General features: G+C 37.6%; 1 non-coding gene across 1 annotated transcript; it reads right to left on the reverse strand.

Moving 5' to 3' along the window:
* Nucleotides 1–13,906: 13,906 nt before the first annotated feature.
* LOC141663363 (small nucleolar RNA R71) lies at nucleotides 13,907–14,013 on the reverse strand. The gene has a single exon (XR_012551438.1). It is a non-coding gene; the product is annotated as a small nucleolar RNA R71 (small nucleolar RNA).
* Between the last annotated feature and the right edge of the window lie 1,752 nt (nucleotides 14,014–15,765).

Raw genomic sequence — 15,765 nt, forward strand, 5'->3', positions numbered from 1 at the left:
ATACCGATTGTCATGCCATACCATTCCTGATTGTCTCACCGAAAGTTCTACTGGAAGGATGATTGTCTTGCCAGATCATTTTTATAGTCTTGCTAGCTCATTCAATTGTCTCACCGAAAGTCATGGTGGTTCAACAGATTGTCTTGCTAGCTCAACGGATTGTCTCACTGAAAGTCATGCCAATTCTCAGATAGTCATGCTACTTCAAGTGGATTCTGTTGATTAATATATGAAAGACAGAAGCAGCATAAGACATTAACATCAACCAATTCAAGACAGCAGCCGCAGAAGAAATATTTTATCTCTCTGCCGAATTCAAGATTATACATTTCTAGTTTTAAAGTTAAATCCAAACCACTAGAAATCATTCTCTTGTTCTTGTGTAACTATCTAGCGGATCAAAATCCCTAGAACTTAATCTCAAATTGCGTTTTGCATTTGATTCTTTTTATTGCAAAAATAGAAAAAGTTCATGTCGAATTTATTCTAGATTTGTGATAATTAATTTGAGATTAATCCCTTGTAATCGATACCGTTGTTGTAACACCTTTCAAGTTTAATAATATTTTTATTTAACTTGAATTTTGTTTCAATTTTTTATTTCCGCACTAAATTCGATTAAATGGTATAGTTTGTATTCAACCCCCCCTTCTACAAATATATTGGGACCTAACAATTGGTATCAGAGCCTTATGATTAACGAAAAAATCAAGATCCTAGACTTTTGTGATTTTTCAACTTCTTGAATTTTTTTTTATTCAAAAATTCATAATGACTTCACAAAAAGTTGGAACTATTAAAATCCAACTATTTGATAAAGAAAATTATATTATGTGGAAGAAGAAGATGCTCTTGTTTTTACAAGTTGCAAATCCCAAATATATGAACTTGTTAAAGAAGGGTCCAAACATTCCGATGGTTATTGAACCAGAGGTGATTGAAGATGATGTTGTAATTACCAAAGCTAGAACCTACGCAAAAGAGCCTGAGGATTTTACTCCTGCTGAAAAGGAAGAAGCCTCCTTGAATGCCAGCCTTCAATTAATTTTAGTTGATTCTCTTGATCCCTTTATTAACAGACATGTGATGAACTGTAAAAATTCCAAACACATGTGGGAAACTATTGAGGTGATTAACGAAGGCACAGAGGAAGTTAGGGAGAACAAGTTAGAGATCCTAACCTCTGAGTCTGAACATTTTAAATCCAATCCAGGAGAAGGAATTACTGAAGTGTTTGAGAGGTATAATGCATTGATCAACAACCTGAACATAAATGGAAAATATTATTCAATCAGGGAGGTCAACAACCTTTTAACACTGCCAACTCATCTTGAACATAGAATCACTGCCATAAGAGAAGCTAGAGATCTGAGTGAGATTTCTTTGGATAGACTCTATGGTGTGTTAAAAACCTATGAGTTGGAGCAGATTCAGCAGAAGGAAGTCTACGGGAAAGGTAGAGTGGTCAGCACATCTACTGCTCTAGTAGCTGAAGGTCAACAACAACAACAACAATCTCAATAGTCAGAGAAAATGGTACAGTATTCCAAGGCTGAGGAAAATGTATTAGTAGCAGAATATGATCCTCCTACTACAAATCAATCCAGTGATGATTTTTACTCCTTGGAAGAGCTGGAGCAATTGGAAGATGAGTCAATGGCCCAGATTGTCAAGAGATTCTCCAATGTCAGATTCAAGAGAAATCCCAAGTTCAAGTACAAGTCCAACTACAACAGATTCCAGACAGCTAGATCTTCATCCTCTAACACCAGTAGTGGTGGATACAAAACAGGGATGGTTGATCGGAGCACCATTAGATGCTATAACTGCAATGAGTTGGGACACTTTGCCACAGAATGCAGGAAGCCAAAGCAAGGAAGAACTCTTATGATTCAAATCAGAAGAGTAACTCTGAAAGGGCTTATCTGGCAAAGGGAAGAAGCTGGGATGATACTGATATTGAAGATGAATAAGAAGGGAATCTTGCTCTTATAGGTATTGATGGAAATACTTCATCCTCAAGAAAAGAGGTAAAATTTACTGATGCTGAATTAGTTTATCATCTAGGAGGTTCCTTAGATTGTGCTCGTCGTGAAATGAACTGTTAAGTCAGCAGATCAAAGACCTTGAGAAAGAGGTCAATGAATTAAGACTTGTGCACATTAATCAAGACAAATTAAAAGAACAAGTATCTTTTCTAGAGAATAGAGTTAACTGTTATAGACAACTCGAAACTATTCTCAAAGACAAGATCACCGGTCTTGAGACTAAGGTTAAAGCTTACTTTAATTCTTGTTCGAAGGCTAAAGAGTTCTACAGTAAGCAAGCTGTTAATCAAACATCTGGAATAGATTTTGATTAAAATACTGCTATTGAAGAATTAGGCATAAACTCCCCTCCGCATGTCTGTGCTAAAGGTAGGGAAGTACCACATGTGCTTAAGGGTGTTGATAAACCCCTCTATAAAGGATTAATTGTTGAACCATTTAATGAGACCTCATTTATTATTTAAGAAGAAATACGTGCTGAAGATCGTGCTAATGAGAAGGTTGTTTCCAAGCCAAGTGTGTCGAAAGTTCCAGTCAAAGTTGTGAAAGCAACTGAGACTAACTCAGACACACATGAGTTGGATAACAAAAATGCCATGTCTACCATGCATAATTTGCCTGTTGTTAATCCCTCTCATAAAGTATGTGGTGTTTCTAATTGTATATCTTGTGCTTTTAATTTGATGTATGCTTATTTTAATGGTAAGCATGTTTCTAGTGATAAGATTACTCCTCGTCAATATGTGAATAATAGGAAGCATGATAGGTCTAAGACTGCTAGTCCTTCCAAGGCTAGAAAGGAGACATTTGTGCCTAAGCCTAAACAGAAATTTGTTAAGGCTTTTTACAAGGTCAAATGTCCAGTCATTGAGAAAGTTGAGAACATTAAAGTTAAGAATGTTGTTTTGCCTGACAAAGGTCAATTCTACAAGTATGCCGGGTCCAACCAAGTTTGGGTTTCGAAGAAGGTTTAATCCATTTGTATTGCAGGGCATTAAATAGGTGGAACCGGCAGTGTGGATTCTTGACAGTGGATCGTCAAGACATATGACCGGAGATAGAGCCCTGCTATCAAATGTGGTTGAGAAAGCTGGCCCAGTGGTTACCTTTGGAGATAACAACAATGGTTTAAATGAGGGATATGGCTGTTTACAAGCTGGAAATGTTATCATTGAACTCAAACTTCTTTCAACATTAGTGATTTCTTATTTCATTTAAAATCTTTTGAAATCACTATTGTACATCATTTCTCTCAAAAGATTAAATGTATAATTTTCATTCATTATCGATCTTAAGTACATTTTATCTCTATATTGCCATATGTTCCATGATACAGGTTCAGTCTCCAATGGCTTTCTTTCATTGACAGTCATGAGGTTGAAAACCCACAACTTCTATCCCAGATTGTAAAGACAAACACAGAAACATAACCAACCAACACTCTCTTACCACTAAAATGACGTATGAATGAGTGTGAGGGAGATAGTGCCTTAGTGCACCACATAAGGAAGTCTCTGAAGTGAACCCAGCAGCTCTGTCTCCTACAAAGATGAGTAGTATTTAAATCGAGACAACTGCTAGCTCCCATACATCTTCTCAAAAAGATGTAATGGCTGAAAAAGGCACAAAAATAGTTACTAGATTCACCCTCTCAACAGGGTGCGTCTATTGAAATTTGCCTGTCAGCCAGGGTATCCGTTGTAGTGTCACCACCTCAAACATAAACAATTCTTGATGCACAAGGAAAGGTTACACAAACAAAGGAGGAGTTGATGGAGACAAAAGTTTCGACCATTTTAAGGTCAGATTTGATTGTTCAAGGTTCTTTAATGGACCAATTGCCTTTATAGGTGTTAGAAGAGGATACTGATCCAAAAGTCATATGTCAGTGGTCAGTGTCTACCTCCTCAGGCTTAAATCCCCTGGATGCATCTGCTGATAGTGGATCTGACATAGGTGCAGATCGGCAACTTGTTGACAATGATTCAGATATTACCTGATGAGTCACAAGGAAATGTCTTCACAGACATTAGAAGGGAACTTTGATCTTTATGCTAAATTCGTTGGATCAAGCCTCGGTGATATAAATCAAGATTGTGGATTTAATCAAGTGACATAGATCTTGTCAGGGTATCAAATAGTTACAGGGATTTAATCTGAAGAAAATCAAGTTATTAAAGTCAAGACATCAAGAAACGTCACAGAAGTTAGTCACTCATGAACCAGACAGTACATCGAGTCTCAACATTAAAGTGGTGGAATTGATTCATAATTTTTAGAAGATTTTCAGAAGAATGGTTGATGTTCAAGTGTAGTATTAATTCTCTATTAATTAATTAAGTCATATAATTTAATTAAGAAAATAAATTAAATCTGCAAAGATTAATTTATTAATTAATTAAATTAATTGATTAATTAATTTTAAATTAATATTAAGAATTTTCTGAATTATAATTGAATTAAAATCAGTTTTAATTCAGTAAGACAATTGAGATTGAACTGGCATGACAATCTGGATTGTCATACCGATTGTCATGCCATGCCATTCCTGATTGTCTCACCGAAAGTTCTACTGGAAGGAGGATTGTCTTGCCAGATCATTTTTATAGTCTTGCTAGCTCATTCAATTGTCTCACCGAAAGTCATGGTGGTTCAACAGATTGTCTTGCTAGCTCAACGGATTGTCTCACTGAAAGTTATGCCAATTCTCAGATAGTCATGCTACTTCAAGTGGATTATGTTGATTAATATATGAAAGACGGAAGCAGCAGAAGACATTAACAGCAACCAATTCAAGACAGCAGCCGCAGAAAAAATATTTTATCTCTCTGCCGAATTCAAGATTATACATTTCTAGTTTTAAAGTTAAATCCAAACCACTAGAAATCATTTTCTTGTTCTTGTGTAACTATCTAGCGGATCAAAATCCCTAGAACTTAATCTCAAATTGCGTTTAGCATTTGATTCTTTTTATTGCAAAAATAGAAAAAGTTCATGTCAAATTTATCCTAGATTTGTGATAATTAATTTGAGATTAATCCCTTGTAATCGATACCGTTGTTGTAACACCTTTCAAGTTTAATAATATTTTTATTTAACTTGAATTTTGTTTCAATTTTTTATTTCCGCACTAAATTCGATTAAACGGTATAGTTTGTATTCAACCCCCCTTCTACAAATATATTGGGACCTAACAATTGGTATCAGAGCCTTATGATTAACGAAAAAATCAAGATCCTAGACTTTTGTGATTTTTCAACTTCTTGAATTTTTTTTTATTCAAAAATTCATAATGACTTCACAAAAAGTTGGAACTATTAAAATTCCACTATTTGATAAAGAAAATTATATTATGTGGAAGAAGAAGATGCTCTTATTTTTACAAGTTGCAAATCCCAAATATATGAACTTGTTAAAGAAGGGTCCAAAAATTTCGATGGTTATTGAACCAGAGGTGATTGAAGATGATGTTGTAATTACCAAAGCTAGAACCTACGCAAAAGAGCCTGAGGATTTTACTCCTGCTGAAAAGGAAGAAGCCTCCTTGAATGCCAGCCTTCAATTAATTTTAGTTGATTCCCTTGATCCCTTTATTAACAGACATGTGATGAACTGTAAAAATTCCAAACACATGTGGGAAACTATTGAGGTGATTAATGAAGGCACAGAGGAAGTTAGGGAGAACAAGTTAGAGATCCTAACCTCTGAGTCTGAACATTTTAAATCCAATCCAGGAGAAGGAATTACTGAAGTGTTTGAGAGGTATAATGCATTGATCAACAACCTGAACATAAATGGAAAATATTATTCAATCAGGAAGGTCAACAACCTTTTAACACTGCCAACTCATCTTGAACATAGAATCACTGCCATAAGAGAAGCTAGAGATCTGAGTGAGATTTCTTTGGATAGACTCTATGGTGTGTTAAAAACCTATGAGTTGGAGCAGATTCAGCAGAAGGAAGTCTACGGGAAAGATAGAGTGGTCAACACATCTACTGCTCTAGTAGCTAAAGGTCAACAACAACAACAATAATCTCAACAGTCAGAGAAAATGGTACAGTATTCCAAGGCTGAGGAAAATGTATTAGTAGCAGAATATGATCCTCCTACTACAAATCAATCTAGTGATGATTTTTACTCCTTGGAAGAGCTGGAGCAATTGGAAGATGAGTCAATGGCCCAGATTGTCAAGAGATTCTCCAATGTCAGATTCAAGAGAAATCCCAAGTTCAAGTACAAGTCCAACTACAACAGATTCCAAACAGCTGGATCTTCATCTTCTAACACCAGTAGTGGTGGATACAAAACAGGGATGGTTGATCGGAGCACCATTAGATGCTATAACTGCAATGAGTTGGGACACTTTGCCACAGAATATAGGAAGCCAAAGCAAGGAAGAATTCTTATGATTCAAATCAGAAGAGTAACTCTGAAAGGGCTTATCTGGAAAAGGGAAGAAGCTGGGATGATACTGATATTGAAGATGAATAAGAAGGGAATCTTGCTCTTATAGCTATTGATGGAAATACTTCATCCTCAAGAAAAGAGGTAAAATTTACTGATGCTGAATTAGTTTATCATCTAGGAGGTTCCTTAGATTGTGCTCGTCGTGATAATGAACTGTTAAGTCAGCAGATCAAAGACCTTGAGAAAGAGGTCAATGAATTAAGACTTGTGCACATTAATCAAGACAAATTAAAAGAACAAGTATCTTTTTTAGAGAATAGAGTTAACTATTATAGACAACTCGAAACTATTCTCAAAGACAAGATCACCGGTCTTGAGACTAAGGTTAAAGCTTACTTTAATTCTTGTTCGAAGGTTAAAGAGTTCTACAGTAAGCAAGCTGTTAATCAAACATCTGGAATAGGTTTTGATTACAATACTACTTTTGAAGAATTAGGCATAAACTCCCCTCCGCATGTTTGTGTTAAAGGTAGGGAAGTACCACATGTGCTTAAGGGTGTTGATAAACCCCTCTATAAAAGATTAATTGATGAACCATTTGATGAGACCTCATTTATTATTCAAGAAGAAATACGTGCTGAAGATCGTGCTAATGAGAAGGTTGTTTCCAAGCCAAGTGTGTCGAAAGTTCCAGTCAAAGTTGTGAAAGCAACTGAGACTAACTCAGACACACATGAGTTGGATAACAAAAATGCCATGTCTACCATGCATAATTTGCCTGTTGTTAATCCCTCTCATAAAGTATGTGGTGTTTCTAATTGTATATCTTGTGCTTTTAATTTGATGTATGCTTATTTTAATAGTAAGCATGTTTCTAGTGATAAGACTACTCCTCGTCAACATGTGAATAATAGGAAGCATGATAGGTCTAAGACTGCTAGTCCTTCCAAGGCTAGAAAAGAGACATTTGTGCCTAAGCCTAAACAGAAATTTGTTAAGGCTATTTACAAGGTCAAATGTCCAGTCATTGAGAAAGTTGAGAACATTAAAGTTAAGAATGTTGTTTTTTCTGACAAAGGTCAATTCTACAAGTATGTCAGGCCCAACCAAGTTTGGGTTCCGAAGAAGGTTTAATCCATTTGTATTGCAGGGCATTAAATAGGTGGAACCGGCAGTGTGGATTCTTGACAGTGGATCGTCAAGACATATGACCGGAGATAGAGCCCTGCTATCAAATGTGGTTGAGAAAGCTGGCCCAGTGGTTACCTTTGGAGATAACAGCAAAGGTTTAACTGAGGGATATGGTTGTTTACAAGCTGGTAATGTTATCATTGAACTTAAACTTCTTTCAACATTAGTGATTTCTTATTTCATTTAAAATATTTTTAAATCACTATTGGACATCATTTCTCTTAAAAGATTAAATGTATAATTTTCATTCATTATCGATCTTAAGTACATTTTATCTCTATATTGCCATATGTTCCGTGATACAGGTTCAGTCTCCAATGGCTTTCTTTCATTGACAGTCATGAGGTTGAAAACCCATAACTTCTATCCCAGATTGTAAAGACAAACACAGAAACATAACCAACCAACACTCTCTTACCACTAAAATGACGTATGAATGAGCGTGAGGGAGATAGTGCCTTAGTGCACCACATAAGGAAGTCTCTGAAGTGAACCCAACAGCTCTGTCTCCTACAAAGATGAGTAGTATTTAAATCGAGACAACTGCTAGCTTCCATACATCTTCTCAAAAAGATGTAATGGCTGAAAAAGGCACAAAAATAGTTACTAGATTCACCCTCTCAACAGGGTGCGCCTATTGAAATTTGCCTGTCAGCCAGGGTATCCGTTGTAGTGTCACCACCTCAAACATAAACAATTCTTGATGCACAAGGAAAGGTTACACAAACAAAGGAGGAGTTGATGGAGACAAAAGTTTCGACCATTTTAAGGTCAGATTTGATTGTTCAAGGTTCTTTAATGGACCAATTGCCTTTATAGGTGTTAGGAGAGGATACTGATCCAAAAGCCATATGTCAGTGGTCAGTGTCTACCTCCTCAGGCTTAAATCCCCTGGATGCATCTGCTGATAGTGGATCTGACATAGGTGCAGATCGGCAACTTGTTGACAATGATTCAGATATTACCTGATGAGTCACAAGGAAATGTCTTCACAGACATTAGAAGGGAACTTTGATCTTTATGCTAAATTCGTTGGATCAAGCCTCGGTGATATAAATCAAGATTGTGGATTTAATCAAGTGATAGAGATCTTGTCAGGGTATCAAATAGTTACAGGGATTAAATCTGAAGAAAATCAAGTTATTAAAGTCAAGACGTCAAGAAACGTCACAGAAGTTAGTCACTCATGAACCAGACAGTACATCGAGTCTCAACATTGAAGTGGTGGAATTGATTCATAATTTTCAGAAGATTTTCAGAAGAATGGTTGATGTTCAAGTGTAGTATTAATTCTCTATTAATTAATTAAGTCATATAATTTAATTAAGAAAATAAATTAAATCTGCAAAGATTAATTTATTAATTAATTGAATTAATTGATTAATTAATTCTGAATTAATATTAAGAATTTTCTGAATTATAATTGAATTAAAATCAGTTTTAATTCAGTAAGACAATTGAGATTGATCTGGCATGACAATCTGGATTGTCATACCGATTGTCATGCCAGGACAATCCTGATTGTCTCACCGAAAGTTCTACTGGAAGGAGGATTGTCTTGCCAGTTCATTTTGATAGTCTTGCTAGCTCATTCAATTGTCTCACCGAAAGTCATGGTGGTTCAACAGATTGTCTTGCTAGCTCAACGGATTGTCTCACCGAAAGTCATGCCAATTCTCAGATAGTCATTCTAGTTCAGGTGGATTCTGTTGATTAATATATAAAAGACAGTAGCAGCAGAAGACATTAACATCAACCAATTCAAGAACAGCAGCCACAGAAGAAATATTTTATCTCTCTGCTGAATTCAAGATTATACATTTCTAGTTTTAAAGTTAAATCCAAACCACTAGAAATTATTCTCTTGTTCTTGTGTAACTATCTAGCGGATCAAAATCCCTAGAACTTAATCTCAAATTGTGTTTAACATTTGATTCTTTTTATTGCAAAAATAGAAAAGTTCATGTCAAATTTATCCTAGATTTGTGATAATTAATTTGAGATTAATCCCTTGTAATCGATACCGTTGTTGTAACACCTTTCAAGTTTAATAATATTTTTATTTAACTTGAATTTTGTTTCAATTTTTTATTTCTGCACTAAATTCGATTAAACGATATAGTTTGTATTCAACCCCCTTCTACAAACATATTGGGACCTAACAGAATCCGTAGTTTCCTTGGTCATGCGGGTTTTTATCGGCGTTTCATCAAGGACTTCTCTAAGATATCTAAGCCGTTGTGCAACTTGCTCGAGAAAGATGTGCCTTTCAAATTTGATGATGAATGCTTGACAAAATTCGAGACTCTCAAGAAGAGTTTAATAACTGCACCAGTTATAACGGCACCTGATTGGGTAGAACCTTTTGAGATGATGTGTGATGCAAGTGATTATGCAGTGGGAGCAGTTCTTGGGCAGCGGAAGAATAATATATTTCATGTGGGACGCTTAATGGAGCTCAATTGAACTACACCACTACTGAGAAGGAGCTCTTGGCTATAGTTTTTGGTTTCGAAAAATTTCAATCTTATCTACTTGGGACAAAGGTGACTGTATTCATTGATCATACTGCTATTCGCTATCTGGTCTCAAAGAAGGATTCGAAGCCTAGACTTATTCGTTGGGTGCTCTTGCTACAGGAATTTGAGTTGGAGATCAATGATCGAAAAGGTACTGAGAATCAAGTAGCTGACCATCTCTCTAGATTGGAGAATCCCGATTCTAATTCATATGATAAGACATTGATCAATGAATCTTTTCCGGATGAGCATTTGTTCGTAGTTCAGGAGGAAGAACCATGGTTCGCAGACATTGTGAACTATCTTGTCAGCAATATAATGCCTCTTAATATGAATACAGCTAAAAAGAAGAAGTTTCTGCATGAGGTGAAGTGGTATATATGGGATGAACCATATTTTTTTAGAAAATGAGTTGACCAGATCATCAGGAGATGTATCCCATTCTGTGAGACGGAGGGGATATTACGAGACTGCCATTCCACAGTTTATGGTGGACATTATGGTGGTGAGAAGACAACAGCTCGTATTTTGCAAGCAGGTTTTTTTTCTGGCCTACGTTGTTTAAGGATGCACATCAGTTCGTTTTAAGGTGTGATCGTTGCCAAAGAGTTGGGAACCTTACTAGAAAGGATGAGATGCCTTTAAATGTGATGCTTGAAGTTGAGGTCTTTGATGTTTGGGGAATCGATTTCATGGGACCATTAATCTCGTCCTGCAATAATCAGTACATCTTGCTGGCAGTCGATTATGTCTCGAAATGGGTAGAAGTCAAGGCTCTACCGACAAATGATGCAAAGGTAGTGTTGAATTTTCTTCATAAGCAGATATTCACAAGGTTTTGAACACCACGAGTAATCATAAGTGATGAGGGGTCGCATTTCTGCAACCGTAAGTTCACTTCTATGATGCAGCGCTATAATGTGAATCATTGTATTGCTACTGCCTATCATTCGCAAACTAATGGTCAAGCTGAAGTGTCTAATAAAGAGATCAAGCGAATTCTAGAGAAAGTTGTTTGCCCGTCAAGGAAAGATTGGTCTTTGAAGCTCGATGAAGCTGTTTGGGCTTATAGAATAGCATACAAGACTCCACTTGGGATGTCCCCGTTTCAACTTGTCTATGGTAAGGGATATCATTTACCTACGGAGCTTGAGCATAAGGCTTATTGGGCCTTAAAGAAGTTAAACCTTGATCTAGATACAGCTGGGAAAAAGCGAATGCTTTAGTTAAATGAACTTGATGAATTTCGACTGCAAGGGTACGAGAACAACAAAATATACAAGGAAAAAGTGAAAAGGTGGCACGACATGAAGTTATCTCCTATGTCATTTGTGCCAGGGTAACAAGTTCTTTTATTCAATTCTCGTCTCCGACTTTTTCCTGGAAAGTTGAAATCAAGGTGGTCTGGACCATTTATAGTAAAAATTGTGTCTCCACATGGAGCGGTGGAGATTTTTGAGAACGATCCAGGCCAAGCATTCAAGGTTAATGGTTAGAGATTGAAGCATTATAGCGGGGACACGGCAAACCGGGAAGTGGTTAGTGCCGTTTTATTGTCAAATTGATCAAGCTACTCTACGTCAAGCTAATGACGTAAAAGAAGCGCTTCTTGGGAGGCAACCCAAGATTTGAGACTATAGGAACCCTTAGAACTTCGTACTCTATCCAAAAACCCAAAAAAATCAGAAAAAAATGGGCATAATTTTTTTTTCCAGAGGCGTCCTGGGCACCCGCCTGGCAAGCCCGGGCGGCCTCCTGGAAGCTGAGGCGCCCACCGATAAGTGGCATTTTATACCACTTAGAACGTCTTATAATGGCTTGAATTGATGTCTTGAAATCAGGTATTTTGTATATTTGATGCGTTTTTCTAGTGTTTTTGCATTTCGGGGTATAACTTGCATAAGTAGGAAGAATTCATCAGAAATAAGCCTAGGGAAGTGTGTGGCATTGGTTGTGGAAAGTTGGTGGCAGAACACAGCAAAATCAGGAGCAGAATTTAGAATTTTCCAGAAGGTGCTTGGGCGCCCGCTCAGGATGCTGGGAGGCCGCTTGGGAGCTTGGGCGCCCGCTCAGGGACAAGAATTTTAATACTGAATTTTATAATCCTTATTCAGATGGACTTCTGAGATGGTTGGTTCTTGTGGGCTTCTATATAAATAGTTCTCAGAGACGTTTCACAAGTGTGGTATCAAACAAGGAGCAAAGAGAGAAGGAAGAAGATAATTTTAGCACATCGCAACGAAGAAGAGGAAGCATACGTTTTCTTATGATTCTTTTATTTGTTGTATCAGTGGATGCTAGTTTTCTTTACTTTGAACCTTATTACTCTTGTGACGTACTCTGGTTTTAATAAGTATTTTTATTAGTTTATTGTGTGTATTATCATGCTTTCATTGGAACCCATGGTGACGATGAGTTCGATTATGAACTAATCGTTGTCATGGGATTCTAGCGGATTTACTTATGGATTTCAATAAATAAATTGTTCCGATATCTTGGTGTGTGGTGATTGATTGATATCCTAGTATTGGTTGTGCTTATTCGTCTTATGTGCGTAGCTAACATGTAAGATAGCGTGTTAATCTCTGTTGAAGCAACAGTGAATATAGAGGTTTAGAACTTGCCATGCTAGCATAGGTTCATGTATGCATATGCATGATTCGTAGGTAACTCTAACCGTTTTACTTGCCCTATGTAATCATTATGGATAACTTGTGTTTTAATCGTTATGTTGTCAAATTCTATAGACATATAGGGTCTCAATATCATTGGTGCCTATTCAGCTTCTATCTCTTTTGTGGATGTCTGGTAGAATGGTACTCGTGCAACGAAAGTTAGCGTTTATCAGTTTCGTGTTATCTGATTAGTGTCATCACCATCACATGCTAAGGTTAAGAACGAAAAGGCTATTGAATGAAGTATTTAATGAAGTTAAAATCCCATATTTGTCATATATATTAATTTAACCTCAATTCTCTTAGTTAATATTATTTAGTATAATCTCTTAGTTTAATCAAAACCCAATTTGTTATTTGTCTTAGCATTGAGCGATAACCATACATTGTTGCATAGGTGCATAAATTGAACTTAACCTAAACCAGTCTCTGTGGGAACGAATCTGATTTATATCTTATATTACTTGCGAATGCGTATACTTGCGTGAATATTAGCGTGTGTTTTCACCCTAACAAGTTTGTGTTTTCACCCTAACAAGTTTTTGGCGCCGCTGCCAGGGACTCGGTGTTAATTTTTAGTTTATGTGCTTGTCATCAGTGGTCGTTGAAGTTCACTGACTCAGATTCTTTTACTTTTACGGTTTATTTGTTTGTGTTTCAGGTACTCATTACAATGGGAGATCCAGCAGCACAAACGAGAGCCTTGATGGATTTTTCTCAACCCAAGATCAATGACATTCAATCTAGCATTGTCCGGCCAGCTATCACAGCTAATACCTTTGAGATCAAGCCTGGCGTAATTCAATGGGTGCAGAATTCAATCCATTTTGGGGGTTCTCCAACGGAAGATCCCAATATGCACATTAGGGATTTCATTGAGATCTGCGACACCTTCAAGTTCAATGGTGTTTCTGAAGATGCTGTGAAGCTGAGACTGTTCCCATTCTCTCTGAGGGATAAGGCTAAGAGCTGGTTACACTCTCTACCAGCTGGTGCGATTACTACTTGGGAAGATCTTGCTCAGAAGTTTCTTACTAAATTCTTCCCTATGGCGAAGACAGCTGCACTCAGGAATGCTATTACTCAATTTACGCAGCAAATGGGAGAATCGCTATGTGAAGCTTGGGAGCGCTACAAGGAGATGCTTAGGAAGTGTCCTCATCATGGAATTCCTGATTGGATGATAATCACTTGTTTTTACAATGGGTTGCGGGCACAGTCCAGACCCATGCTCGATGCAGCATCAGGCGGAGCATTATGGGCAAAAAGCTATGAGGAAGCTTATGATCTAATTGAACTGATGGCTGCTAATGAATATCAGTATCCAACCCAGAGATTTCCACAGGGCAAGGTAGCAGGAGTTCTTGAAGTGGATACAACTACGGCTATCACTGCTCAACTGAAGGCGTTGTCTATGTAGATCGATTCTCTGGCTAACTTGGGTGTTAAGCAGATAATTAGTGTTTGTGAGCTGTGTGCAGGTCCGCATGTGATGGAGCAATACGCTATATCTAGTGACTCAGCTCAGCTTGTGAGCAATTTTCAGAGATCGCAGCAGCCAGTTCCTACCACTTATCAGCCTGACAATTGGAATCATCCTAACTTCAGCTGGAACAACAATCAGAATGCGACGCAACAGTCGTTCCAGCAGTTTGGAAATAAGCTATTCAACCCTCCGGGTTTTCAACAACAAATTCCACCAAGACAACAACTCCAAATTCAACAACAAACTCATGGTGCGTGTCTATCTTCGAATGAAAATTCTGAATTGGAGGAGTTGCGGCTGATATGCCAAAGCCAGGCTTTTTTTATCAAGACCCTGGAGAACCAAATAGGGAAAATTGCTAATACCTTCTTGAATCGACCACCAGGAATGTTTTCTAGTGCTACAGAAGCCAATGCAGGCAAGAAGGAAGTTAAAGAACAGGTGAAAGCCATCACCTTGAGGTCTGGAAAGGTCGCAAGCCCCCAAATTCAGCAAGACGAAGAGCCTAAAAAATCTCAAGTTTTAGAAAATGTGGATGTGGTTGAAGAAGGTGTGCAGAAGGAAGCAGAGGTGGAACCAAGGAAGACTACTGTGGAACACACTCCTCCTGAGGGTAATACATGGGAGAAATAGATCTATCCTCCACCTCCTTTTCCTAAGAGGCTGTAGAAGAAAAAGCCGAATAAGCAGTTTGAGAAGTTTTTGAAGGTGTTCAAGAAACTTCATATCAACATACCTTTCGCTGAAGCTCTTGAACAGATGCCTAGCTATGCGAGGTTTATGAAAGGTATTCTCTCTCGGAAAGTGAAGCTCGATGACTTAGAGACCGTTGCCCTAACGGAGGAATGCAGTACTATGCTGCAACAGAAGTTGCCTCCGAAGCTTAAAGATCCTGGAAGCTTCACTATTCCTTGCACCATCGGAAACTTGTCATTCGACAAGTGTTTATGTGATTTAGGAGCTAGCATCAATCTGATGCCCTTGTCTATCTTCAAGAAGCTTGGTCTGCCTGATCCAGAACCAACATACATGTCATTGCAACTAGTTGACCGTTCCATCGCTTATACACGAGGTATAGTGGAGGATGTCTTGGTCAAGGTGGATAAACTCATCTTCCCTGCTGACTTTGGGCGCCCGCTCAGGAATCTTGGGCGGCCGCTCAGGGACGAGAATTTTAATACTGAATTTTATAATCCTTATTCTGATGGACTTCTGAGACGGCCGGTTCTTGTGGGCTTCTATATAAGTAGTTCTCAGAGACGTTTCACAAGTGTGGTATCAAGCAAGGAGCAAGAAGAGAAGGAAGAAGACCATTTTAGCACATCACAACGAAGAAGAGGAAGCATACATTTTCTTGTGATTCTTTTATTCGTTGTATTAATGGATGCTAGTTTTCTTTACTGTGAACCTTATTACTCTTATGACGTACTCTAGTT

Source organism: Apium graveolens, chromosome 5, assembly GCF_009905375.1.
Source record: "Apium graveolens cultivar Ventura chromosome 5, ASM990537v1, whole genome shotgun sequence".
Taxonomy (NCBI): domain Eukaryota; kingdom Viridiplantae; phylum Streptophyta; class Magnoliopsida; order Apiales; family Apiaceae; genus Apium; species Apium graveolens.